The following is a 27,527-nucleotide window of genomic DNA, read 5'->3' as shown; positions in this document are numbered from 1 at the left end:
TGGTTGCCTGATGTCCTCTGCCAGCCTACAGAAGTTGTTTTGTGGAGTTTGCTCAGCATTGAAATGTTCTTTTGAGGAATTTGTGAGGGAGAAAGTGGTCTTCCCATCCTATTCCTCTGCCATCTTAGGCTGTGGAGTTTTGATGGTAATGTTCAGTTCAGTCGCTCAGTTGTGCCCAATTTGTTGCGACACCATGGACTGCAGCCCACCAGGCTTCCCAGTCCATCACCAGCTCCCGGAGCTCTCACAAACTCATGTCCATTGAATTTGCTGATGTTATCCACTCATCTCATCCTCTGTCATCCCCTTTTGCAGCAGAGTCTTTTCCAACAAGTCAGTTCTCTGCATCAGGTGGCCAAAGTATTGGAGTTTCAGCTTCAGCATCAGTCCTTCTAATGAACATTCAGGACTGATTTCCCTCAGGACTGACTGGTTGGATTTCCCTGCAGTCCAAGGGACTCTCAAGAGTCTTCTCCAACACCACAGTTTCAAAAACATCAATTCTTCGGCACACAGCCTTCTCCATAGTCAAACTCTCACACCCATACGTGACTACTGGAGAAACCATAGCTTTGACTACATGGACTTTAGTCAGCAAAGTAACATCTACACTTTTTAATATGCTGTCTAGGTTGGTTATAGCTTTTCTTCCAAGGAGCAAGTACCTCTTAATTTCATGGCTGCAGTCACCATCTGCAGTGATTTTGGAACCCAAGAAAATAAAGTCTGTCACTGTTTCCAGTGTTTCCCCATCTATTTGCCATGAAGTGATTAGACCGGATGTCATGATCTTAGTTTTCTGAATGCTGAGTTTTAAACCAGCCTTTTCACTGTCCTCTTTCACTTTCATCAAGAGGCTCTGCAGTTCTTCTTCATTTTCTGCCAGAACAGTGGTGTCATCTGTGTCTGAGGTTATTGATATTTCTCCTGGGAATCTTGATTCCAGCTTGTGCTTCATCCAGTCCAGCCTTTCGCATGGTGTACTCCACATATAAGTTAAATAAGCCGGGTGACAACATACAGCCTTGACGTACTCCTTGCCCAATTTGGAACCAGTCTGTTGTTCCACGTCCAGTTCTAACTGTCACTTCTTTACCTGCATACAGATTTCTCAGGAGGCAGGTCAGGTGGTCTGGTATTCCCATGTCTTTAATAATTTTCCACAGTTTGTTGTGATCCACACAGTCAAAGGCTTTGGCATAGTCAATAAAGCAGAAGTAGATGTTTTTCTGGAACTCTCTTGCTTTTTTGATGATCCAATGGATGTTGGCAATTTGACCTCTGGCTCCTCTGCCTTTTATAAATCCAGCTTGAACATCTAGAAGTTCACAGTTCATGTAATGTTGAAGCCTGGCTTGGAGAATTTTGAACATTACTTTGCTAGTGGGTGAGATGAGTGCAATTGTGTGGTAGTTGGAACATTCTTTGGCATTGCCTATCTTAGGGATTGGAATGAAAACTGATCTTTTCTCGTCCTGTGGCCACTGCTGAGTTTTCCAAATTTGCTGGCATATTGAGTGCAGCACTCTAGCAACATCATCTTTTACGATTTGAAATAGCTCTACTGGGATTCCATCACCTCCACTAGCTTTGTTCATAGTGATGTTTCCTAAGGGCCACTTGACTTCGCATTCCAGGATGGTAATGTAGGCAATTAAAATTTCAATTAGAATCCTATCTGGAACTTCCTCAGTCGTCCAGTGGTTAAGAATCCACCTGCCAATGCTGGAGACTTGGCTTCCATCCCTGGTCCAGGAAGATCCCACATACCAAGGGGCAACGAAGCCTGTCTGCGCCATTACTGCACGCAGGCACCTAGAGCTCATGCTCTGGAGCAGGAGAAGCCGCTGCAGTGGGCAGCCTGTGCGCTGCAAGCAGAGAGTAGGCCCCAGTCACTGCAGCTGAAGAAAGCTCACACACAGCAACGAGACTCAGCACACCCAGAACAGAGGCATTCTATCTGGCCTGAGAGACTAGGGAAGGTGGTTCTGAGCGTGTGAGAGCATGAGAGGACTCATGAGGAGGAGAAAGGGGGAGGAGGGAGCACCTGCCTCTCTGTGTGAACCTATGCATGTCATAGGCTGGTACTGGAACAGTGCTTGCATGGGACAGACTGAATTCAGTACAGTAATGTCTTTAAAAAGTCAACTGAGAGTGAAACTACTGCTCACAGAAGGTAAGGCAGAACTAGCAGTCTGACCCTCACTGCACTGATTATCTGCTATAATGAAAAGCTATATAAACATTCTTCAGAAGATTTTAATTGGACCCAGATATTAAACAGCACAATATTAAAAATGTCTAGCATATAATCCCAATTACTTGGTATAAAAAAAAAAGTTGTGGGAACAATTAACAAATGCCAACCTAATGCCAGATAATTCTAGGTGTTAGAATTATCACATAGATTTTAAAGTAGTTACAGTAACTGTGCTTCATGAGTTAAAGGAAAACACAACTGATGTGAATGGAAATATAGAAGTTCTTGGAAGAGAAATAAAACTATAAAGAAGAATCAGATCAAAAAGTTTTTACACTGATTGCAAAAGAGAATCAGTAAACCTGAAAATCAATCAGTAGAGTGTATTCAATCTGAAAGAACAAAGAGAAAAACAGTTGGGTGAAAAATAAGCAGAATCTCAGGTTTCTGTGTAATGATATCAAAAGTCCTAATGTTGATGACACTGGAGTTGCAAAGAGGAAAGACAAATTGAAGCAGAAATATGTCAGAAGTGTTAGGTAGTTAGAATAGGGAAAAGGAGTCCAGAATGGCGGTGGCTAAAAGATAAGGAAGAGAAAAGCCCGGGAAAATAAAACAAAGGAAGATCTGAGGACCGGAATGAGGATCTCAGGTAAAACAACACTCCTGGTTGGCCCAATCTACATAGGACAGGCCCAGGAAGAGAAAAACATATCAAAAGAGGAGCCAAAGCTAGCTCTTCCCACCCCCCCCCCCCCCCCCCACCCACCGTGTGCTAGGATACTCTTCTCTTCACGTCTTTAGGTCGACTTGCCCTCACGCCTTGAGGATGGATTTTCCTGTTATTATCTAAATAAAATAGAGCTGTAATACGGAGCTGTAACACTGATTTGAAGACCCGAGAGCTGTGACGCACCGAGGGCTTTAATGTCTGTCACTCCAAATCTTTGTTGTGACGAGACAGAACTGAGGGGTATGCACTCACCTGAAGGAAGAAATAATAAGCTAAAACTTCCCCAGTTCTTCTTCAAAATTCTTTTATTTTTAATTGGAGGATAATTGCTTTTCAATATTGTGCTGGTTTTTTGTCACTCATCAACATGAATCAGCCATAGGCACATCCCCTCCATTCTCCATGTCTGCATCTCCATTGCTGCACTACAAAGAGATTCATCTTACCATTTTATAGATTCCATATGTATGTACTGATAGACAATATTTGTTTTCTCCTTCTGACTGACTTTACTCTGTATAATAGGCTCTAGGTTTATCTACCTCATTCAAACTAAATCAACTGTGTTGCTTTTTATGGCTGACTAGTATTACACATGGACATCACCAGATGGTCAATACTGAAACCAGATTGATTATATTCTTTGCAGCCAAAGATGGAGAAGCTCTATACAGTCAGCAAAAACAAGACTAGGAGCTGACTGTGCCTCAGATCATGAACTCCTTATTGCCAAATTCAGACTTAAACTGAAAAAGTGGGAAACACCACTAGGCCATTCAGGTATAACCTAAACCAAATCCCTTACACTATACAGTGGAAGTGACAAATAGATTCAAGGGATTAGATCTGACCGACAGAGTGCCTAAAGAACTATGGACAGAGGTTCATGACATTGTACAGCTTCAGTGATCAAAACAATCCCCAAGAAAAAGAAATGCAAAAAGGCAAAATGATTATCTGAGGAGGCCTTACAAATAGCTATGAAAAGAAGAGAAGCTAAAGGCAAAGGAGAAAAGGAAAGATATACCGATTTGAATGCAGAGTTCCAAAGAATAGCAAGGAGAAGTAAGAAAGCCTTCCTCAGTGATCAGAGCAAAGAAATGGAGGAAAACAATGGAGTGGGAAAGACTAGAAATCTCTTCAAGAAAATTAGAGATACCAAGGGAATTTTCGTGCAAAGATGGATTCAATAAAAGACAGAAATGGTATGGACCTAACAAAAGTGGAAGATATTAAGAAGTGGCAAGAATACACAGAACTATACAAAAAAGATTTTCACAACCCAAATAATCACTCAACCTAGAGCCAGACATCCTGGAATGCGAAGTCAAGTGGACTTCAGGAAGCATCACTATGAACAAAGCTAGTGGAGGTGATGGAATTCCAAGTGGCTATTTCAAATCCTAACAGATAATGCTGTGAAAGTGCTGCACTGAATATGCCAGCAAATTTGGAAAACTCAGCAGTGGCCACAGGACTGGAAATGTCAGTCTTCATTCCAATCCCAAAGAAAAACAATGCCAAAGAATGCTCAAAATACTGCACAATTTCATTCATCTCACACGCTACCAAATACTCAAAATTCTCCAAGCTAAGCTTCAACAGTACATGAACCGTGAACTTCCAGATGTTCAAGCTGGATTTAGCAAAGGCAGAAGAGCCAGAGATCAAATTACCAACATCCGTTGGATCTTGAAAAAGCAAGAGAGTTCCATCTACTTCTGCTTTATTGACTATGGCAAAGTCTTTGACTGTGTGGATCACAGCAAACTGTAAAGACATGGGAATACCAGACCATCTGTCTTGCCTCCTGAGAAGTCTGTATGCAGATCAAGAAGCAACACATAGAACTGAACATGGAACAACAGACTGGTTCCAAATTGGGGAGGGAGTACATCAAGACTGTATATTGTCACCCTGTTTGTTTAACTTCTATGCAGAGTACATCATGCGAAATGCCGGGCTGGATGAAACACAAGCTGGATCAAGACTGCAGGAGAAATATCAATAACCTCAGATATGCAGATGACACCACACTTATGGTAGAAAGTGAAGAAGAACTAAAGAGCCTCCTGATGAAAGTGAAAGAGGAGAGTGAAAAAGTTGGCTTAAAGCTCAGCTTTCAGAAAACGAAGATCATGGCATCTGGTCCTATCACTTCATAGCAAATAGTTGGAGAAACAATGGAAACAGTGAGAGACCGTATTTTTGGGGCTCCAAAATCACTGCAGATGGTGATTGTAACCATGAAATTAAAAGAGGCTTGCTGTTTGGAAGAAAAGCTATGACCAAACTAGACAACATATTAAAAGCAGAGACATTACTTTGCCAACAAAGGTCTGTCTAGTCAAGGCTATGGTTTTTCCAGTGGTCATGTATGGATGTAAGAGTTGGACTATAAAGAAAACTGAGTGCCAAAGAATTGATGCTTTTCAACTGTGGTGTTGGAGAAGACTCTTGAGAGTCCCTTGGACTGCAAGGAGATCCAATCAGTCAATGCTAAAGGAGATCAGTCCTGAAAATTCATTGGAAGTACTGATGCTGAAGCTGAGACTCCAATTCTTTGTCCACCTGATGTGAAGAACTGACTTACTAGAAAAAACCCTGATGCTGGGAAAGATTGAAGGTGGGAGAAGAGGATGACAGAGGATGAGATGGTTGGATGGCATCACCATCTCGATGGACATGGGTCTAAGTAAATTCTGGGAGTTATTGATGGACAGGGAGGACTGGCGTGCTGCAGTCCATGGGGTCGCAAATAGTCAGACAGCACTGAGCGACTGAACTGAACGGAGGCAAAACAGAGCAGGCCTCTGACCTTACCTCCAACCTGCATGGATACTGCCCTGTTAGTGTCTCTGAGTGACTATCTGCTATGAATGCAACCCTTGGGGCACCACAGATAAGATGGGAAAAGGATGTTGAGATTGTTGAGTCCCTGGAGGGGGCCTGGCCAACCAAGCCCCAGGCTTAACAACATTCCAAGATTTGCGGAACAAAGCAAACAGCATTGTAAACAATTAATATAATACCAGAGCTGCAGTTTTGTTCGCAGATTGATGGCGGCATCAGTTTGCAGCCTGAGGTTATAAAGGGCAACCCCAGACTGCAGTCTTTGAAATCTCACCCAGGGAGCAGAAGGGCTGCAGGGACCTCTTCCCAGATGGGACTCCAGATGTGCTGCGACGTGGGACTTCCCAGTGTTGTTGGAGTCTGGATGTTGGTCAAAACCCAATTTGGGGATGTATCCTCTGCTGTTTCTATTCCTCTTTTTCTTTTAAAGTTAGTATATTGAAAGTAAGCTAGGTATGTCTCTAATAAATACTGGTATTATTTATTTTTATAGAACAAGTGACTTATTTTGTTAACAAATCCCTTGAACCTGAGACAAAAGTGAAAGCTTTTGGCAAAACAACTATTGAAAATTGTCTGCACAGAACTGGATGCATGCAGTTAAAACTACCTTGTTTGAGTGCTAACTGTAACTCGTTTTAAATTAATGACACAGGTAGGTTAAAAGTAAAAGAATGGAAAAGGATATAATCTGCAAACACTATTCAAAAAGAAAGCTGGTAGGAGCAAAGTAATGGATCTTCCTTACAGAAAAATTCCAGCTAATAAGTGTAGAGGGAATGAGGGAAATAAAAAATTATCATTATGAGATAACAGCAATAATTGTCATAGACAAGATTCACCAATAGATGCTAAAAGTAAAAGGAGAAAATTTAAGGAGAAATTAGGTATTTGAATTATTTTCAAAGTATCTTCCCCCACATATTTATTTATTATTAAAGGGAAATAGTTATTTTATAGTGGAGAAATCTTTCAGATACCAGCTTAATCAAGCGATCAAGTTAGACATCACCAGTAATAAGACATATTGCCATAATGTAGAGAGGAGCACATGTGCCAAAAGACGTATAGCTTTAATCTAGTCATGAGAAGATATTTAAAAAAAAAAAAAATCAAGGAATATTTTACAAAACGACTGGTATTAACGCTTAAAGTGTTAAAATTGTGAAAAACCAGGCAAGAATGATGAACTGCCATAGACTGGGGAAGACTAAGATCTACGGTTAAATGTTGTGTGGGATCCTGGAATGGGTCCTGGAACAGAAAAGGGACATTGGAAAAGCTAATAAAATCCAAATAAAGCATATAGTTTAGTTAGCAATATTGTATCAATGTTGACTTCTCAGTTTTTATCATCATGTCATAGTTATGCAAGATGTTAGGAAAGGAAAGAAAGAGTGAAGAAAGGAAGGGGTTCGTGGCTATATTAATGTCAGATAAAATAGACTTCAGAACAAGGAATACTATCAGCAATAAAGCGGGGCATTAAATAATTATGAGTCAGCTCACTAAGAAGACATAACAATTCTAAATGTGTGTGCACCTAACAGCAGAGCTTCAAAACACATGGAGACAGAATGGGGAGAACCGAAAGGATGAAGAGACAAACCCACAATCACATTTGAAGCCTTCAGTGCTCCTCAAGTAGCTGATAGAACCGGTAGAAGGGAAGTCAGTAAGCATATGTATGACCTTCAACACTATCAACCAACTCGACATAAGTGGCGTTTTCAAGGCATTCTCAGTTCAGTCAGTTCAGTCGCTCAGTTGTGTCAGACTCTTTGTGACCCCATGGACTGTAGCACACCAGGCTTCCTTGTCCATCACCAACTCCCAGAGTTCACTCAGACTCATGTCTATTGAGTCGGTGATGCCATCCAACCACCTCATCCTCTGTCATCCCCTTCTCCTCCCACCCTCAATCTTTCACAGCATCAGGGTCTTTTCAAATGAGTCAGCTCTTTGCATCAGGTGCCAAAATATTGGAGTTTCGGCTTCAACATCAGTCCTTCCAATGAATATTCAGGACTGATTTCCTTTAGGATGGACTGGTTGGATCTCCTTGCAGTCCAAGGGACCCTCAAGAGTCTTCTCCAACACCACAGTTCAAAAGCATCCGTTTTTTGGCACTCAGCTTTCTTTAAATTCCAACTCTCACATTCATACACGACCACTGGAAAACCATAGCCTTGACTAGACGGACCTTTGTTGGCAAAGTAATGTCTCTGCTTTTGAATATGCTGTCTAGGTTGGTCATAACTTTCCTTCCAGGTAGTAAGCGTCTTTTTATCTCATGGCTGCAGTTACCATCTGCAGTGATTTTGGAGCCCCCCAAAATAAAGTCTCTCACTGTTTCCACATCTATTTGCCACAAAGTGATGGGACCAGATGCCATGATCTTCGTTTTCTGAATGTTGAGCTTTAAGCCAACTTTTTCACTCTCCTCTTTCACTTTCATCAAGGACTCTTTAGTTCCTCTTTGCTTTCTGCTGTAAGGGTTGTGTCATCTGCATACCTGAGGTTATTGCTATTTGTCCCAGCAATTTTAATTCCAGCTTGTATTTCATCCAGCCTGGCATTTTCATGATGTTAAATAAGCAGGGTGACAATATACAGCCTTGATGTGCTCCTTTTCCAGTTTTGAACCAGTCCATTGTTCCATGTCTGGTTCTAACTGTTGCTTCTTGACCTGCATACAGGCTTCTCAGGAGGGAGGTAAGGTGATCTGGTATTCCCCATCTCTTTAAGAATTTTCCATAGGTTGTTGTAATCCACACAGTCAGAGGTTTTAGTGTAGTCAAGGAAGCAGAAATAGATGTTTTTCTGGAATTCTCTGGCTTTTTCTATGATCCGACAGGTGTTGGCAATTTGAACTTTGGTTCCTCTGCCTTATCTACATCCAGCTTGTGTGTCTGGAAGTTCTCAGTTCACATACTGTTGAACCCGCACTTGGAGAATTTTGAGTATTACTTTGCTAGTGTGAAATGAGTGCAATTGTGTGGTAGTTTGAACATTCTTTGGCATTGGAATGAAAACTGACCTTTTTCCAGAGTCATCATGGGAAATATGCAGAGTATATTATTCGAAATTCCAGGCTGGATGAAGCGGAAGCTGGAAATGAGATTGCCGGGAGAAATATCAATAACCTCAGGTATGCAGATGACACTACCCTTATGGCTGAAACTGAAGATGAACTAAAGAACATCTTGATGGAGGTAAAAGAGGAGAATGAAAAAGCTGGCTTAAAACTCAACATTCAGAAAGCTAAGATCATAGCATCCATTTCCATCACTTCATGGCAAATAGATGGGGAAACAATGGAAACAGTGACACACTATATTTTCTTGGGTTCCAAAATCACTGCAGATGGTGACTGCAGCCATGAAATTAAAAGACACTTGCTCCTTGGAAGAAAAGTTATAACAAACCTAGACAGCGTATTAAAAAGCAGAGACATTACTTTCCTAACAAAGGTCTGTATAGTCAAAGCTTTGGTTTTTCCAGTAGTTTTGTATGGATGTGAGAGCTGGACACTAAAAAAGGCTGAGTACCGAAGAACTGATGCTTTTGAACTGTGTTAGTGGAGAAAGACTCTCAGGAATCCCTTGGACTGCAAGGAGATCCAACCAGTCAATCCTGGAGGAAGCTAGCTGTGAATATTCATTGGAAGGACTGATGCTGAAGCTGAATCTCCAATACTTTGGCCACCTAAGTCCAAGAGCTGACTCATTGGAAAAGACCCTGATGCTGGGAAAGATAGAAGGCAAGAGAAGGGGATGACAGAAGATGAGATGGTTGGATGGCATCACTGACTTTATGGATATGAGTGTGAGCAAACTCCAGGAGATGGTGATGGACAGGGAGGCCTGGCGTGCTGCAGTCCATGGGGTTGCAAATAGTTGGACACGACTGAGCGACTGAACAACAACCAGGATTTTCCGTTATACCAGAGACAAACCGTAGCTTTTGTCAAAAATTCTAAGTGCAAGCTACTAGGGATTTTTTGAAGATAAATTTAACCAACAGCAGGCTTCCCCTGATACGTCTGCTGTTATCTCCCAGAGCATTGGTAGCTCTGCATGGTTGCCTTTTGCTTTGATAGTTGCTTTGACTTCCAGGAAAGGAAGAACCTCCCCTAAATTAATAACCCTATGTTGTATATAATCTGAATCAGTTTATCAAGAACCCAGCAAATGTGCCAGGCCTAGCAGCCTTCTCCCTACTTTCTCATTTCTTCTTTTAAAACCAGACATGTAAAAAATAAAAATAAAACCAGACGTGTGTCTGTGCCTGTGTTTGTACATATCATTTTACTTTTCTGAATCTTTTAATAGATTTTTAGATGCTATCAGCTTCAGCTATTATCAGGTATGTTAATCTATACTGTTATGTAGTTTCAGTAGGTAAAATAATGCCCTTCCAAAGATGATCATGTCTTAATCCTTGGCTTTTGTGAATATGTAACTTCACATGGTAACCTCATGTGATGTGATTGTTAATAATTTTGAGATGGGGAAATTATCCTGGATTATCTGGGTGGGCCTAAAGTAATTATAAGTGTCTTTATAAGAGTGAGACAAGAGACAGAGAGGTAAGAATCAGAAAAGGAGGTGTAGGGAATTTCCCTGTGGTCCAGTGGTTAGGACTTGGCACTTTTCACTAACTGGGTCTGGGTTTAATCCCTGCCCCACAAACTCAGATCCCACAAGTCATACAGCCTGGCCAAAAAAAAAAAAAGGAGGCATAAGAACAAAAACCAAGGTTGGCGTGTGTGTTCTGAAGGTAAAGGAAAAAGGCCATGATCCATGGACTGCAGGCAGCTGCTACATGCTAAAAGAGGCAAGGAGCCTCCTGAAGGAAGATAGCTCTGCCAATACCTTGGTTTTAGTTCTGTGAGACTCATTTCAGATGACTGACTTCTAGAATTGTAAGATAATAAATGTATGCTGTTTTAAGCCACTAAGTTGATGGTCTCAGGAAACTAATACAGCAGTCATATTCATCAGTCTTTCTCTTTTTAGCTTTCCACTGACCTTTGGACTGGAGCCTGTCTTTCTCTATTGGATTCAGCTAGCCTTAGGTCAGTCAGCCAGTTCAGTTGCTCAGTCGTGTCCGACTCTTTGTGACCCCATGGACTGCAGCATGCCAGTCTTCCCTGTCCATCACCCACTCCTGGAGCCTGCTCAAACTCATGTCCATTGAGTTGGTGATGCCACTTCCCTGATAGCACAGCCTTAGGTAGGGATGGTCATTTATTGTCTATCCAGCTGACACTAAAGCCTGCAAAACTTAGGCTTGCCGAATAGTGTTCTACTGGGGAATAGTGAGGAAAGAGAAAGACTGAGGGAGCCAGAGCTCTTCTTGTGAGAAAAGATGTCTTGGATGTTGGAGTAGGGAGGAGGGATGTCCCCTATCCCCATAGAGAAACCCAGTGCTTTGTTTTGGGGGAGACAAATTATGCTCAGAGACTGAGATTTTTAAAAAAAAATTCATTTAACACAGGTTCACTGTGGAAATAAGAATGATTTCACAAGCCAATAGCACGCAAGATAATGTCTCTTAGTAAGTCAGTAAAGAAACATACTCCAAACCAGTGATAGATTATTCCAGGCAAAGGGAAGTGAAAATAAAACCCAAGTTTAATTGAGGGAGTACCTTTTCTATGAGTTTTGAATTCTTGGTGGAGCTGACATCCTGGTGCCAGTGCAGAAATGAAAGTCCCTGGTTGCTAGAGCACATTGCTGGGGAGCAATGATAGCTGCGTTGGAGGGCCATCTGATCTCCCAGTCTTTGACCACCACTGCCAATAAGGAAGTAGCCTTTACCAAAGCTGGGGCTAATGCCCCAATGTCTTTGGAGAACTAGGTTAGAAAAGAGTAACTTTGCCCAGATAAAAATCTTGGTACTCATAGTCTAAATGTGCCCTGGCCACATGTTCTATGGAAAAGCCCCTTTCAGGATTCCATAGGATTCCTGCCACCAAGCTCAGTCCAGTTCAGTTGCTCAGTCATGTCCGACTCTTTGTGACCCCATGGACTGCAGCACACCAGGCTTCCCTGTCCATCACCAACTCCCAGAGCCTATTCAAACTCATGTGCATTGCTTCAGTGATGCCATGCGACCATCTCATCTTCTCTCATCCCCTTCACCTCCCACCTTCAATCTTTCCCAGCATCAGGGTCTTCTCGAATGAGTTGGTTTTTTGCATCAGGTGGCCAAAGTATTGGAGTTTCACTTTCAGCATTAGTCCTTCCAATGAATATTCAGATTGATCTCCTTTAGGATGGAGTGGTTGGATCTCCTTGCAGTCCAGGGGACTCTCAAGAGTCTTCTCCAACACCACAGTTCAAAAGCATCAATTCTTCGGCGCTCAGCTTTCTTTAAAGTACAACTCTCACATCCATACATGACTACTGGAAAAACCATAGCTTTGACTAGACGGGCTTTTGTTGGCAAAGTAATGTCTCTGCTTTTTATATGCTGTCTAGGCTTGTAATAGCTTTCCTTCCAAGGAGCAAGAGTCTTTTAATTTCATGGCTGCGGTCACAATCTCCAGTGATTTTGGAGCCTCCCCCCAAAAAAAATCTCTGTTTCCATTGTTTCCCCATCTATTTGCCATGAAGTGATGGGACCAGATGCCATGATCTTAGTTTTTTGAATGTTGAGTTTTAAGCCAGCTTTTTCACTCTCCTCTTTCACTTTCATTAAGAGTCTCTTTAGTTCTTCTTCACTTTCTGCCATAAGGGTGGTGTCATCTGCCTGTTTGAGGTTATTGATATTTCTCCTGGAAATCTTGATTTCAGTTTGTGCTTCATCCAGCCTGGCATTTCTCATGAAGTACTCTGCATGTAAGTTAAATAAGCAGGGTGACCATAAACAGCCCTGACATACTCCTGTCCTGATTTGGAACCAGACTGTTGTTCCATGTTCAGTTCTAATTGTTGCTTCTTTACCTGCATACAGGTTTCTCAGGAAGCAGGTCAGGTGGTCTGGTATTCCCATCTCTTTAAGAATTTTCCACACTTTGTTGTGATCCACATACTGAAAGGCTTTGGCATAGTCAATAAAGCAAAAGTAGATGTTTTTCTGGAATTCTCTTGCTTTTTCAATGATCCAACGGATGTTGGCAATTTGATCTCTGTGTCCTCTGCCTTTTCTAAATCCAGTTTGAATATCTGGAAGTTCATGGTTCATGTACTATTGAAGCCTGGCTTGGAAAATTTTGAGCATTACTTTGCTAGCATGTACTTGAGTGCAGTTGTGCAGTAGTTTCAATATTCTTTGGCATTGCCTTTCTTTGGGATTGGAATGAAGACTGACATTTCCAGTCCTGTGGCCACTGCTGAGTTTTCCAGATTTGCTGGCATATTGAGTGCAGCACTTTAACAGCATCATCTTTCAGGATTTAAAATAGCTCAACTGGAATTGCATCACCCCCACTACCTTTGTTCATAGTGATGCTTCCTGAGGACAACTTGACCTCACATTCCAGGATATCTGGCTCTAGGTGAGTGGTCACGCAATCATGATTATTTGGGTCATGAACATCTTTTTTGTGTAGTTCTTCTGTGTATTCTTGCCACCTCTTCTTAATATCTTCTGCTTTTGTTAGGTCCATACCATTTCTGTCCTTTGTTGAACCCATCTTTGCATGAAAATTTCCCTTGGTATCTCTAATTTTCTTGAAGAGATCTCTAGTCTTTCCCATTCTATTGTTTCCCTCTGTTTCTTTGCACTGATCACTGAGGAAGGCTTTCTTATTTCTCCTTGCTATTCTTTGGAACTCTGCATTCAAATGGGTATATCTTTCCTTTTCTCCTTTCAGCTTTACTAATCTACTGAGTGCTTATCAGTAACAGATGAAATGATGACATCCTGACTTCATTCTCATATCAAAACAACTTTTACTTATAAAAACTTTGTTTTGTCTTAGTCATAAAAAAGTAGATTAAAACAACTTCACAGAAGTCATAAACACCTGGGTTTGAAATCATACCAAACATACACAACACTGGGGCAAGTGCATTAACTGGCGGACAGGGAAGAAAGGCTCCTGGGAACAAGGATGGATAGATAACTTGTGAGGCTTAATGCAAAGTGAAAAAGTGAGATACCTTACTCAAAAATCAGGGGGAAAAAAATGTTAGATGCTGTGGCCAGCACAACAGGTAGGGCTCGACACAGTTTGGGAAAAAGAAACTAGAGATGGAATTAAAGTTTTAAAGATGGGACTGGGGGACTCAAGACCTCTTGGGTCAAGAGCCCTGCCCCTTGGAGCCGCGTCACTGTTATTTAGTGTCTTGGCAAGCAGAAAGTATCTGCTGTGCTATGATGAAGTCAGCCTCCTGCGTCCCCAGTCATCTCTCCCATTTTATTGACTACTTTAAACTGTCTTTGTTATTTTCTTGTACAAGGGTTATCACCTAGCTGGAGGTCATAGACCCGCATATGCCTTGGGAAAACATCTTAGTGTGTGCACAAGCCGTGTTCTGAACTTGTGCTGACCTGATGTTCCAAGGTCCTCACTATGTTTTTCCTTAGCTTAGCAGGGTGTGACAACCCCAACTGATCAACCCAATGTACTTTTATTTGGGTTATGCTGTATTGCTATATTTTGCTTTTATTCTTTTCCCACAGTGATTTTCTCATGGCATAGCCAGAGCAACAGGCGGCTTACTATTAACCCCTGAAGCCTGAAGTGATAAAATAGAAAATTTTGTCCTTCTAGTTTCTTTACTTGTGCTTTTTGCTTATGACTTAATGTCATTCTAAATAAAGCTTACATTTTAAATTGTTTATTTGAATTTTACCATTCAGTTTTTTGTTGCACAAATGCCAGCTTTAAATGCAAATATATATCAGCATTTAACTAACTCATCAGTGGAATCACCAAAATTAAACAATTTTTATTTTGTAACTTGTACATGTATGTATATATTTGACCCTCATTGTTTGCAGATTCTGTGTATGTGAATTTGCCCACTACCTAGAATTTATCTGATAACCTCAAAATCAATACTCTCAGCACTTTTGGTCATTCATGGACTTGTGCATGTACAGTCTGGGAAAAATTGGAATTTGACAATATGCATAGTTCTTTCCAGGGTTTGTTGACTTAAAACAGACTGCCAGATATTTCTCCAGCAAAGATGAGTTTATTCAAAACAGCAGAGAATGGCAGTTCGAGGTCTGCAACCATGCAATGCCACGTGCAAGTCTCCACGTGGCAATAGGGAGGAAAAGGAAGTTGGGAGAGCTATAGCAAACAGAGTCCATGGCTTTTCATTGGCTGCGTCATTGCTGGGAATGAGGAGCAGTGTTTCTTCCTCATTTTCGGCTCTGCTATCCTCCCAACAGTGAGAGCTCCCCCTCCTCGTCCCCCACTCTATTCAACTGAGGTTTCTGTTTATTAATTTTTTTTTTTTTTTTACAGGTTGAAGGAGATGAAGTTCTGCTTTCTTGTTTTATCTGTCAAACCATAAGCATGTGTCTTTTTGTGGTCTATTTAGTGCACATTTTTTGCATTTTTGTGGATTTTGTTCATGACTGCACTGTTTCAAATGACCCCCAAGTGTAGTGCTGTCCAATGTTCAAAGGGCAAGAAAGCGGTTACGTGCATTATGAGGAAAATATGTGTGCTAGATAAGCCTGCATTAGCTATGACTTTGGAGAAGGTGATGGCACCCCACTCCAGTACTCTTGCCTGGAAAATCCCATGGTGGAGGAGCCTGGTGGGCTGCAGTCCATGAGGACGCTAGGAGTCGGACAGGACTGATCCACTTCACTTTGACTTTTCACTTTCATGCATTGGAGAAGGAAATGGCAACCCACTCCAGTGTTCTTGCCTGGAGAATCCCAGGGACGGGGGAGCTTGGTGGGCTGCCGTCTATGGGGTCGCGCAGAGTCGGACATGACTGAAGCAACTCAGCAGCAGCAGCAGCAGCAGCAGCTATGACTTAGTTCAGTTACTATGAGTTCAAATGTTAATGAAAAAATACTGTATGTTAAATAAAGCACCTTTAAAGAGAAACACACATAAAATAATGTTATGCATTGATCACTTGATGAAAATATGATCAGAAGCTTTCAGGAACCTAACTGTACTTCCTTTGAGAGCACTGTGGTTCAGTATTCACCAGTTCAGAGTTTGTGGTGACTTTTTAGACCATAACTACCATGAATAACAAGAATCAATTGTATTTTTTTAGACTGTGCTCTGTGGCATGTGGGATCTTAGTTCCCCTACCAGGGACTGAATATGTGTTCCCTGCATTGAAAGTATGGAGTCTTAACCACGCGATCACCAGGGAAGTCCCTGTATTTTGTTCTCACCAGAGCAATGGAAACACTGTACAAGACTAATTCAACTGTTTCAACTCCTGTGATATTGTGACTTATAAAAAGAAATACATATTTGGTCTTTGTCCCAATTTCTGGCACAGAGCTCCTAAAACTCTTGGAATTTCCTAATGACAAAGATACTTTTTGTTATATTAATGAGATAGCTATTGGGCCCTACCTAAAGAGAGGGGCTGATTGTCAGGAGAACAAACCATGTGATTAGAGGGAAGGGAAGGAGAGGGAAGAAAGAGAAGGGAGAGAATGAAGAGCTAGAGGTTGAATCAATCACCAGTCACCAATGATTGGATCAATCTGCCTGTGAAAGGAAACTTACATAAAGCTCCAAAAGGAGAGTTCAGAGGACTTACAGGTTGGTGAACCAGAGTGCTTCCACTATGAGGATAGAAGCTCCTTTGTTGATATAGCACCCTGTGTATCTGTCAAAAAAACCACGTAAAAGTCTTGAGTTGAGCCTATTCAGTGTCTTATTGAGAAACATGGCCTTAGAGACAGACTCTCAGATAGCTCTGAGAAATTTCCACAAAGGTCAGGCGAGAGGTCAGTATGGATGAGATTTTTGAAAAGGGTGTAGGTGATTTTGGCAAGGGTATTTGTATAACCTTTTGCTTCTGTTAGGTCCATACCATTTCTGTCCTTTATTGAGCCCATCTTTGCATGAAATGGTCTCTTGATATCTCTAATTTTCTTGAAGAGATCTCCAGTCTTTCTCATTCTATTATTTTGCTCTATTTCTTTGCACTGATCACTTAAGAATGCCTTCTTATCTCTCCTTGCTATTCTTTGGTACTCTGCATTCAGATAGTTATATATTTCCTTTTCTCCTTATCTTTCATTTTTCTTCTTTTCTCAGCTATGTGTAAGGCCTTCTCAGACAACCATTTTGCCATTTTGCATTTCTTTCTCTTGGGGATGGTTTTGGTCATCACCTCCTGTACAATGTCACAAATCTCCCTCTACAGTTCTTCAGGGACTCAGTCTATCAGTCCAAACCCTTGAATCTGTCATTTCCACTGTATAATTGTAAGGGATTTGATTTAGGTCATACTTGAATGGTCTAGTGGTTTTCCTACTTTCTTCAATTTAAGTCTCGATTTTTCAATAAGGAGTTCATGATCTGAGCCACGGTCAGCTCCTGGTTTTGCTTTTGCTGACTGTAAACAGCTTCTCCTTCTTCAGTTGCAAATATAATTAATTTGATTTCTGTATTGACCATCTGGTGATGTCCATGTGTAGAGTCAACTCTTGTGTTTTGGAAGAGGGTGTTAGTATGACCAGTGTGTTCTCTTGCAAAACCCTGTCAGCCTTTGCCCTGCTTCATTTTGTACTCCAGAGCCTAACTTTCCTGTTATTCCAGGTATCTCTTGACTTCCTAGTTTTGCAATTCAGTCCCCTATAATGAAAAGGATATCTTTTTTGTGTGTTAGTTCTAGAAAGTCTCGTAAGTCTTCACAGAACTGTTCAACTTCAGATTCTTCGACATTACTGATCGTGATATTGAATGTTTTGTCTTGGAAACAAACAGAGATCATTCTGTCGTTTTTGAGACTGCGCCCAAGTACTGCATTTCAGATGCTTTCGTTGACTATGGTGGCTACTCCATTTCTTCTAAGGGATTCTTGGCCAGAGTAGTAGGTATAATGGTCATCTGAGTTAAATTCACCCATTCCAGTCCATTTCAGTTCACTGATTCCTAAAATGTTGATGTTCACTCTTACCATCTCCTGTGTGACCACTTCTAAATTGCCTTAATTCATGGACCTAACATTCCAGATTCCTATGCAATATTGCTTTTTACAGCATCGGACTTTACTTCCATCACCAGTCACATCCACATCTGGAAGCTTTTTTGCCTTGGCTCTGTCTCTTCATTCTTTCTGGAGCTATTTCTCCACTCTTCTCCAGTAGCATATTGGGCACCTACAGTCTTGGGGAGTTCATCTTTCAGTGTCATATCCTTTTGCCTTTTCATACTGTTCATGGGGTTCTCAAGGCAAGACTACTGAAGTGGTTTGCCATTCACTTCTCCAGTGGGCCACGTTTTGTCAGACCTCTCCACCATGACCTGTCCGTCTTGAGTGGCTCATAGTTTCATTGAGTTAGACAAGGCTATGAAGCAGAAGATATTAAGAAGAGGTGGCAAAAACACACAAAACTATGCAAAAAGGATCTTCATGACCCAGGTAACCACGATGGTGTGATCACTCACCTAGAGCCTGACATCCTGGAACGTGAAGTCAAGTGGGCCTTAGGAAGTATCACTATTAACAAAGCTAGTGGAGGTGATGGAATTCCAGCTGAGTTATTTCAAATCCTAAAAGATGATGTTGTTAAAGTGCTGCACTCAATAGGCCAGAAACTTTGAAAACTCAGCAGTGGCCACAGGACTAGAAAAGTCAGTTTTCATTCCAATCCCAAAGAAAGGCAGCGCCAAAGAATGCTCAAACTACTGCACAATTGCACTCATCTCTCATGCTAGCAAAATAATGCTTCGAATTCTCTAAGCAAGGCTTCAAGAGTATGTGAGCCAAGAACTTCCAGATGTTCAAGCTGGTTTTAGAAAAGGCAGAAGAACCAGAGATCAAATTGCCAACATCTGTTGGATCATTGAAAAAGCAAGAGAATTCAAAAAAATCTATTTCTGCTCTATTGACTATGCCAAGGCCTTTGACTGTGTGGATCACAACAAAGTGTGGAAAATTCTTAAAGAGATGGGAATACCAGACTACCTGACCTGCCTCCTGAGAAACCTGTGTGCAGGTCAAGAAGCAACACTTAAAACTGGCCATGAAACAACAGACTGGTTCCAAATCAGGAAAGGAGTATGTCAAGTCTGTATATTGTCACCGTGTTTATTTAACTTATATGCAGAGTTCATCATGAGAAATGCCAGGCTGGATGAAGCACAAGCTGGAATCAAGATTTCCAGGAGAAATATCAATAACCTCAAATAGGCAGATGACACCACCCTTATGGCAGAAAGTGAAGAACTAAAGAGCCTCTTGATGAAAGTGAAAGAGGAGAGTGAAAAAGCTGGCTTAAAACTCAACATTCAAAAAACTAAGATCATGGTATCCAGTCCCATCACTTCACAGGAAAACAATGGAAATGGTGACAGACTTTATTTTCTTGGGTTCCAGAATCACAGCAGATGGTGAATGCAGCCATGAAAGTAAAAGATGCTTACTCCTTGAAAGAAAAGGTATGACCAACCTGAACAGCATATTAAAAAGCATAGACATTACTTTACCGACAAAGGTCTATATTGTCAAAGCTATGGTTTTTCCAGTAGTCGTGCATGGATGTGAGAGGTGGACTATAAAGAAAGCTGAGTGCCAATGAATGGATGCTTGTGATCTGTGGTGTTGGAGAAAACTCTTGAGAGTCCCTTGGACTTCAAGGAGATCAAACCAGTCCATCCTAAAGGAAATCAACCCTGAATGTTCACTGGAAAGACTGATGTTGAAGCTGAAGTTCCATACCCTGGCCACCTCATGCAAAGAACTGATTCATTGGAAAAGACCTTGATCCTGGGAAAGATTGAAGACAGGAGGAGAAGGGGATGACAGAGGATTAGATGGTTGTATGACATCACTGACTCGAGGGACATGAGTTTGAGCAAGCTCCGGTAACTGGCAATGCACAGGAAAGACCAGTGTGCTGCAGTCCACAGGGTTGCAAAGAGTCGGACACGAGAGAGGGACTGATTTGTATAATCATGCACATATCTCAGCGGAAGGTTGCTGCAGGTCATAAGGCACTTAGATAGCTCAGGTACCTTAGTTACAGTTTTCCAAGTATGGGACTTTCTAAGTACGGGCAGATGTAAGAATGCAGATTCATAAAGATTTCTCCTGAAAATCTCTCTCTGAAGGCTTGTTTTGCTGTTTCTTTTTGTTTTTGTTTTTCCAGGGCACAGAATGCTTACTTTCTGGTCTCCATCTTGAATTCCTTAAAGGATGTGTTGAAGCTCAGTGACTGAGTGGCTCCTGACTTAATGAGTGGCTCCTGACTTAATTCTTGTAGAACTGATACTGAAAACTGGTTCCCCTGTGCCAAATCAAATCTTGGAGAAGAGTTTTGGGTGAGGTAGAAAATACTAGGTTTATGGCTTTGCCAGGCAAAGGGGGACACAGGAGTTCATGCCCTCAAAATTCTGTGTCCCCAGAAATTGTGAGATAATAAATATTTGTTGCTTTAAGTCACTGAATGGTAGCAATAGGCAACTAATACAATATTCACGTTACCCCATTGTTACAATAAAAATAAAACAACTCTGTGTCCCAACATCTGTGCAAGTTTTTTTTCATATCAGGTTGATTTTATTTAACTTTCCTTATTGATGTATGCTGTTGGTGTAAGATTCAATGTCTGTACTGTTGGCCATGTCTCAGTGCGAGACCCCCGAAGACTCCTGAAGTCTCTAGCTGTGCTCTGAAGTCACTGGCTGCCCACGGGTCCAGTTGGAATGGCAGGGCTCTCCACGATCTCTGTGACCTCCTCCGCTTTGTCCTGATTTAGCTCTTCATTCACCTTGGAACACTGGCTACAGAGCTTTGAATCTCTGGTTTTCTTAAGTTTCTTAGAGGTGGAAGATCTCTGAGAAGCTTTCCTGGCCACCTTTTCTTGAATGTGCTTATTCACCCTCACGGTTCCCTGGCCACCTTGACACACTTCTTGGATCTTGGTTGATAGGAGGTCTTCATCTTTCCGTCCTGGGTATCTGGAGTTGGCTGTTCCATAACTGCTCTAGAGTTTTGTGGCATCCCAGTCACTTTAGTCATTTTGAAGGCTCCCTGTGGTCTGCTCCAGAGCCCCTGAGCACCCCTATATATACCCCTCCCCAGGGGGCCGCACCGTTATGCTTTATGAGGTCAGCAAGTCACTTCGCCAGCCAATGGTGGCCCTGGGTGGGCCTTGACATCACAAAGCCCTATCCTGACACCTCTAGGGGAGGATGGGGAGCAACTCTAATGTTTTGGTGGGAGAAATGAGGCATTTTTAATGCCCCTAAAGAGCCCTCCAAACTCACCTGCCATCCTCATCTAAGTCAACTCTGATGGGTTACATGCCGAGGAGAGTGTGTCTCCTCCAAACCTTCCCTCACAGCCACACTATTCAGGGTTTCATTCTGTTCTCACTCACCTTTCACCATTATCTAGTTTTTAATATCTTGCCTAAAATCCCTCCATGGTAATTTGGCTATATTTAAGTGTCTGTGGAAATGAGAATCATTCCACTTTCTTCCTACAAGGTGGTCTTAATGCACCTTGAAGATCCTTTAGTTCTGGGCCACCTACCAGAAACCTTTTCCATCCCACCTCCTTTTCTCAGTGTTCACATAGCTCTCCTCATTTTTCTCATTTCCAGTCTGAAACCCCTGTCTTCAGGCTGTGAGACTTCATTGAATACACTTGCTCTTGCTCCATTTGGAACTATCTTGTTTCAAGTCTAGGACTCACAGTCACCCCACTAGGGGTACTATCTAGGCTTGCATTTTAATAGGGTGATGGGGAGGAGCCGGGTGGGCTGCAGTCCATGGGGTTGCTAAGAGTCGGGCACGACTGAGCAACTTCACTTTCGCTTTTCACTTTCATGCATTGGAGAAGGAAATGGCAACCTATTTCAGTGTTCTTGCCTGGAGAATCCCAGGGATGGAGGAGCCTGGTGGGCTGCCGTCTATGGGGTCACACAGAGTCAGACACGACTGAAGCGACTTAGCAGCAGCAGTGGATGAGGCAGATAAATGCATGCTTCAGGTTGTGCTGGGTGACCCCATACAGGAAATGACAACCTGAGACTGATTAGTATTCCCAAGAAGGGGTGGAGCTTGCCCAGAGGTGTGTGAGCCTCGTGTGCAAAGGTCTTCTCAACATGTGTCTTCACAAATCTTTTTTCTCATCTTGTTTACCTGCTGGCACCTCCATTGGAACTTACTCACAGTCAAGACTGTGGTGGAATTTAATTCCGTGAAGAGCTACCACAAGTTTCCAGCTTCTTGAAGGAGACACTGAGTAATCATGTCCTGCCCATCTAGTTCTTAAGGTCTCTCACTGAGGTTGTTGGCTCTGAAGGAAAGGGGAGTGAGTTGCAAACTTCACCGCAGTCCTTGTGTTCCTAATGAGTAGAAGGGTCAGCCAGCCTGAGGTATGCCTCTGGGGACACAGCTTTTTGGCTTAGTGGCTCTTCTTGTGTTTCCTGTGAATTTCTCAGTTCCTAGTATCCACTGGTTGCTTATTCATGCAGGACGCATCACACTGTTTAAAATTTTAAGAGGCAGAACAAAGCACACCAAAAACAAATCCAAAAGAAGATGACTCAAAATTTTTAGAACAAGGAACCTAAAACCTTGCCCTGAAAATCCCGGAAAAGCCCCCAAGATGATAGCTTATGGAGAATGATGTCTGATTCATCATCTCCACAGAAGATTTAGCTTCAGGACCAGGGACCAGGCTTGATCACTCGTGAGCTTTTTTTGTAGCAGAGTTTTATTAAAGCAAAAAGAGGACAGAGGAAGCTTCTGACATGGACATCAGAAGGGAGACAAAGAGTGCCCCCCTCTGTGCAATTTAGTGAGGAGTTTTATAGCAGCGGTTCAAGGACAGGGTTGCTGATAAGGATCAGGGTGTGTGGGGGGCTTGCACTCTAATCCGCTCTAAGGTGGTCTCCTGATGAGCTTTCTGTGGATCTAGAGGTTATCAAACTGTGACCTTCTCTCTGGAATGAAGAATGTTTCATCAAGAAGTTAACATCTTCCATTTGTTGGGGGTTTTAGTTCTGCCAAACTCAAAGACGTTCTGTGCTTAAGTTGAGGGGGAGCTAGGACTCTGCCCCAAGGCTGCACTCTTATTTCTTGAGTGAGTCTCCTTTGTCTCTTCCTGCCCTTCCTTTCCTGACGAGCAACTGTTTGAATAAGCCCTTTCTTCTTAGGAGAGGTCCTGGAGGCTGAAGTGTATTCCCTACAAACAAGAAATGGGGGCCACAGAAAGGCTTTTGTGCTCAGGAGCCTCTCAGTGTCCTGCTCAGCTTTAGAATTAGGTGATGAATTAGTGTATCTCTTAATCTGGTTATTGATTCATATCCTTTAGTACCTTTTGTAATAAATTGGTCATCTAGTGAGTTAACTAGTTTCTTGAGTCCTGTGAGCTGCCTCTAGCAAATTAATCAAACCCAAGAAGGAGTCTGCAAGAGCTGTGATTTATAATCAGAAGCACATGTAACAACCAGGACTTGTGGTTGGCATTGAAATGATGGTGGTCTTGTAGGACTCAGTCCTTAACCTGTGGGATCTGATGCTATTTCAGTGTAGATATTGTCAGAACTGAATTGTAGGACACCCAGGAGAAACTCCCCACATCCTGTAACTGGTGATCAGAACTGTTGACTCCACTGCTTGAGAGACATGCATTCTACCAACACTCTCCACTTTTGACTTGAGGAAGGGCAGACTGAAGAAAAATTTATGAATTTCCCTTTTTTGCCCTTTCTTGCTATGTAACTTTTTCAGTGGGGTTGGGAGGGGAACAGCATTTCCTTCCCGCCTGTTCGTTTTCTTGGCTGGCCTAAGTGATGTCAGACAGATTAACAGGAGGAAAAAACACACACACAAAAAGCTTAATAACTTGTATACATGGGAGAGACCTTGGAAAACTGAGTAGCTATCTGAAAAGGATTGAAACCTGCACCTTAAATACTACTGAGGTAGAAATTGCTAGGCAGTCAGTGTAGGCTTGAGGCCTCAGTTCAGTCGCTCAGTTGTATCCGACTCTTTACGACCCCATGGACTGCAGCATGCCAGGCTTCCCTGTCCATTACCAACTCCTGGAGTTTACTTAAACTCATGTCCATTGAGTAGGTGATGCCATCCAACAATCTCATCCTGTGTCGTCCCCTTCTCCTCTTGCCTTCAATCTTTCCCAGCATCAGGGTCTTTTCCAATGAGTCAGTTCTTTGCATCAGGTGGCCAAAGTATTGGAGTTTCAGCTTCAACATCAGTCCTTCCAATGAACATTCAGGACTGATTCCTTTAGGATAGACTGGTTGGATCTCCTTGCAGTCCAAGGGACTCTCAAGAGTCTTCTCCAACATCACAGTTCAAAAACATCAACTCTTCAGTGCTCAGCCTTCTTTATAGTCTAACTCTCACATCCATACATGACTACTGGGAAAACCATAGTCTTGACTAGACAGACTTTTGTTGGCAAAGTAATGGTTGCAGCCCAGATTCTTTTTTCAGTTGTAGATTTTCAGTCCTACTTACTCCCTCACAGAAGTGTCTCACTCCATTAACCTATAGCTGTACTTTTTGTTCTAGTTCCCAGGCATTCAGATGACAAGAAAATCAGTAACTGCAGTCCAACTTATCAACCAAAAAAACACCAGACGGACCACTAATTCTTCAACATCCATCTGATCCTTAAACAGCCTGAGGTCATGAGAAAAGGTCACAGGCTGATGACTCAATGTCTATGAATACTCAAGGACTGGGGGATCAAAGAAAGCCGTAAAAACGACAAAGTGGACACTACAACATTTAAAATGATTGGTCAAAAAGTACACACATCAGGGCCCTGAGCCAACCAAAAGTGAACAGATCAATACTGGTAAAGGTATAAACTGTTGTTATTCTCACCTTTGGGGGCACTTCACCCCCTCTCAGTGTCTATGCTGAGAGCTTTGTATCTCTATCCTTTAAAATACACTTTGCCCGTGTGAGTGTTCGCATGTTTGTGAAGTTCATTCTCTGGCTCCATGAACTAGAACTTGGTTTCATGTTTTACCACCTTTAGCTAAAGACAAAGGGCATGGTGGTGAAGAGCCAGTTACAGGCAGATACCAGGAAAAGCACAGTAAACAAGGGTAAGGTTGACATGCAGACTCAAGTTGTTGCCTTCTCCAGTGATACAGGTTTCTAAAAGTTTAGACACCCTCCCTCCTCTTGGCACAGTGAGGGAGCTGCTGGTGCTGCTGCTAAGTCGCTTCAGTCGTGTCCGACTCTGCAACCCCATAGGCGGCAGCCCACCAGGCTCTGCTGTCCCTGTTCTCCAGGCAAGAACACTGGGGTGGGTTGCCATTTCCTTCTCCAATGCATGAAAGTGAAAAGTGAAAGTGAAGTTGCTCAGTTGCGACCCCATGGACTGCAGCCCACCCAGGCTCCTCTGTCCATGGGATTTTCCAGGCAAGAGTACTGGGGTGGGGTGCCATTGCCTTCTCCAACAGTGAGGAAGACACCCTTACAAATGGAGAGCTTCCTTAGAAATGCAAGTGTCTCTTATAAAAGGTAACTTTTGCTCAGTTTTCAGAGCTCCTGCTGTGTCTGCAGTTTCTTTAACCAGTTTAAAATAATCCTTACAGGACTTGCCTGGTAGTCCAGCGGTTAAGACTCTGCCTGCCAGTTTAGGGGACACAGGTTTGATCCCTGGCTGGAGAAGATTCCGTGTGCTGCAGGGCAACAAAGCCTGTGCACCACAGCTACTGAAGCTCGTGGCCCTACAGCGCAGGCTCTGCAACAGAAGAAGCCGCCACAGGAAGCCTCTGCACCTCAATGGAGACTAGCCCCCACCACCACTGGAGAAAGTGCGCATGCAGCTATGAAGACCCAGTGCAGCAGAGATAAATAATTACATTTTTAAATAATTAAAAATATAAAATTAGACTTATGGAGGGGTAGAGACAAGATGGCAGAATGGGAAGGCGAGGAGTCCAGAAGGAACTCCCCAGTGACTGGATAGAGCACGCAGGGGAGAGAAGGGGGAGGGGAAGTGGAGCCAACGGGGCTGGTGTCCTGAGGGGCAACTGGGGTGTCCAATGCTTGGAAAGGCACACCTCCACGGGGCCAGTGGGGACAAGAAAGACCCTTGAGGGCACTTCCCCTGCCCGCTGGGCCCCTGGGAGCCGCTGTGGTCTCAGGCCTGGTCCTCCATCATCTGAGGCCCCCACAGCCTGCTTGAGTCCAGGGAGCATGAGTGAGAGGGGAGGGGGAACACCAGAACTGGACAGGAAGGGGCTCTGGTGAAGAGGTTTGGAGGACTGGTGGAAGCGGCTGGCAGTGGGGATGGGGAGAGACCCTTGGGGGCACTTCCCCTGCCCACTTGGCCCTGGGGCACCTGCTGAGGTCCCGAGCCTGATCCAAGGATCCTCCAAGGATTCTTCAGTATATGCAAGGCAATCAATGTGATACACCATTTTAACAAATTGAAAGATAAAAATGACATGGTCATCTCAACAGTCACAGAGAAAGCTGGCAGTGGGGATGGGGAGAGACCCTTGGGGGCACTTCCCCTGCCCACTTGGCCCTGGGGCACCTGCTGAGGTCCCGAGCCTGATCCAAGAATCCTCCAAGGATTCTTCAGTATATGCAAGGCAATCAATGTGATACACCATTTTAACAAATTGAAAGATAAAAATGACATGGTCATCTCAACAGTCACAGAGAAAGCTTTTGACAAAATTCAACACCCATTTATGATAAAAACTCTCCAGAAAGTGAGCATAGAGGGAACTTAACATAATAAAAGGCCATATATGACAAAACCACACCAAACATCATTCTCAATGGTGAAAAACTGAAAGCATTTCACCTAAGATCAAGAAAAAGACAAGGATATTCACTCTCACCACCCTTATTCAACATAGTTTTGGAAGTGCCACAGTAATCAGAGAAGAAAAGGAAATAAAAAGAATACAATTTGGAAAAGAAGAAGTAAAACTGTCACTGCAGATGACATGATACTATCCATAGAAAATTCTAAAGATGCCACCAGAAAACTTCTAGAGCTCATCAATGAATTTGATAAGGTTTCAGGAAACAAAATTAATGCAGAGAAATCTCTTGCATCCTTGTACACTAACAACAAAAGAGCAGAAAGAGAAAAAAACAATCCCATTTACCATCGCAACATAAAGAATAAAATACCGAGAAATAAGCCTACTTAATGAGGCAGAAAACAGTGCAGAAGGAAATCAAAGATGACACAACAGATGAGGAAATATACCATGTTCTTGGATTGAAAGAATCAATATTGTGAAAATGAATATACTACCCAAAGCAACCTACAGATTGAATGCAATTTCTATCAAATTACTGATGGTATTCTTCATGGAATTAGAACAAAAATTTTACAACTTGTATGGAAACATAACAGACCTTGAATAGTCAAATTAATCTTGGGGGAAAAAAATGGAGCTGGAGGAATCACACTTTCTGAATTCAAAATTACTACAAAGCTATAGTATCAAGACAGTATGGTACTGGCACAAAAACAGGAATGTGGATCAATGGTACAGGATAGAAAACCCAGAGACAAACCCACACATATATGGTCACTTAATCTATGGCAAAGGAAGCAAGAATGTACAATGAAGAAAAGAGCCTCTTCAGTA

The 27,527-nt window shown here is 42.5% G+C and overlaps 1 long non-coding RNA gene across 1 annotated transcript in view; it reads left to right on the top strand.

Annotated features, from left to right (window-relative positions):
* LOC132657497 (uncharacterized) overlaps positions 1 to 25,071 on the top strand; it is a 39,865-nt gene extending 14,794 nt beyond the window's left edge. Inside the window, exon 3 of the long non-coding RNA XR_009595797.1 lies at positions 24,460 to 25,071. This is a non-coding gene — a long non-coding RNA (uncharacterized LOC132657497). The remainder of the gene's footprint in view (positions 1 to 24,459) is intronic.
* The last annotated feature ends 2,456 nt before the right edge of the window (positions 25,072 to 27,527 follow it).

Source organism: Ovis aries, chromosome 12, assembly GCF_016772045.2.
Source record: "Ovis aries strain OAR_USU_Benz2616 breed Rambouillet chromosome 12, ARS-UI_Ramb_v3.0, whole genome shotgun sequence".
NCBI classification, from domain to species: Eukaryota; Metazoa; Chordata; class Mammalia; order Artiodactyla; family Bovidae; genus Ovis; species Ovis aries.
Note: the sequence above shows the minus strand (reverse complement) of the source record. Positions and strands in the feature narration are given on the sequence as shown.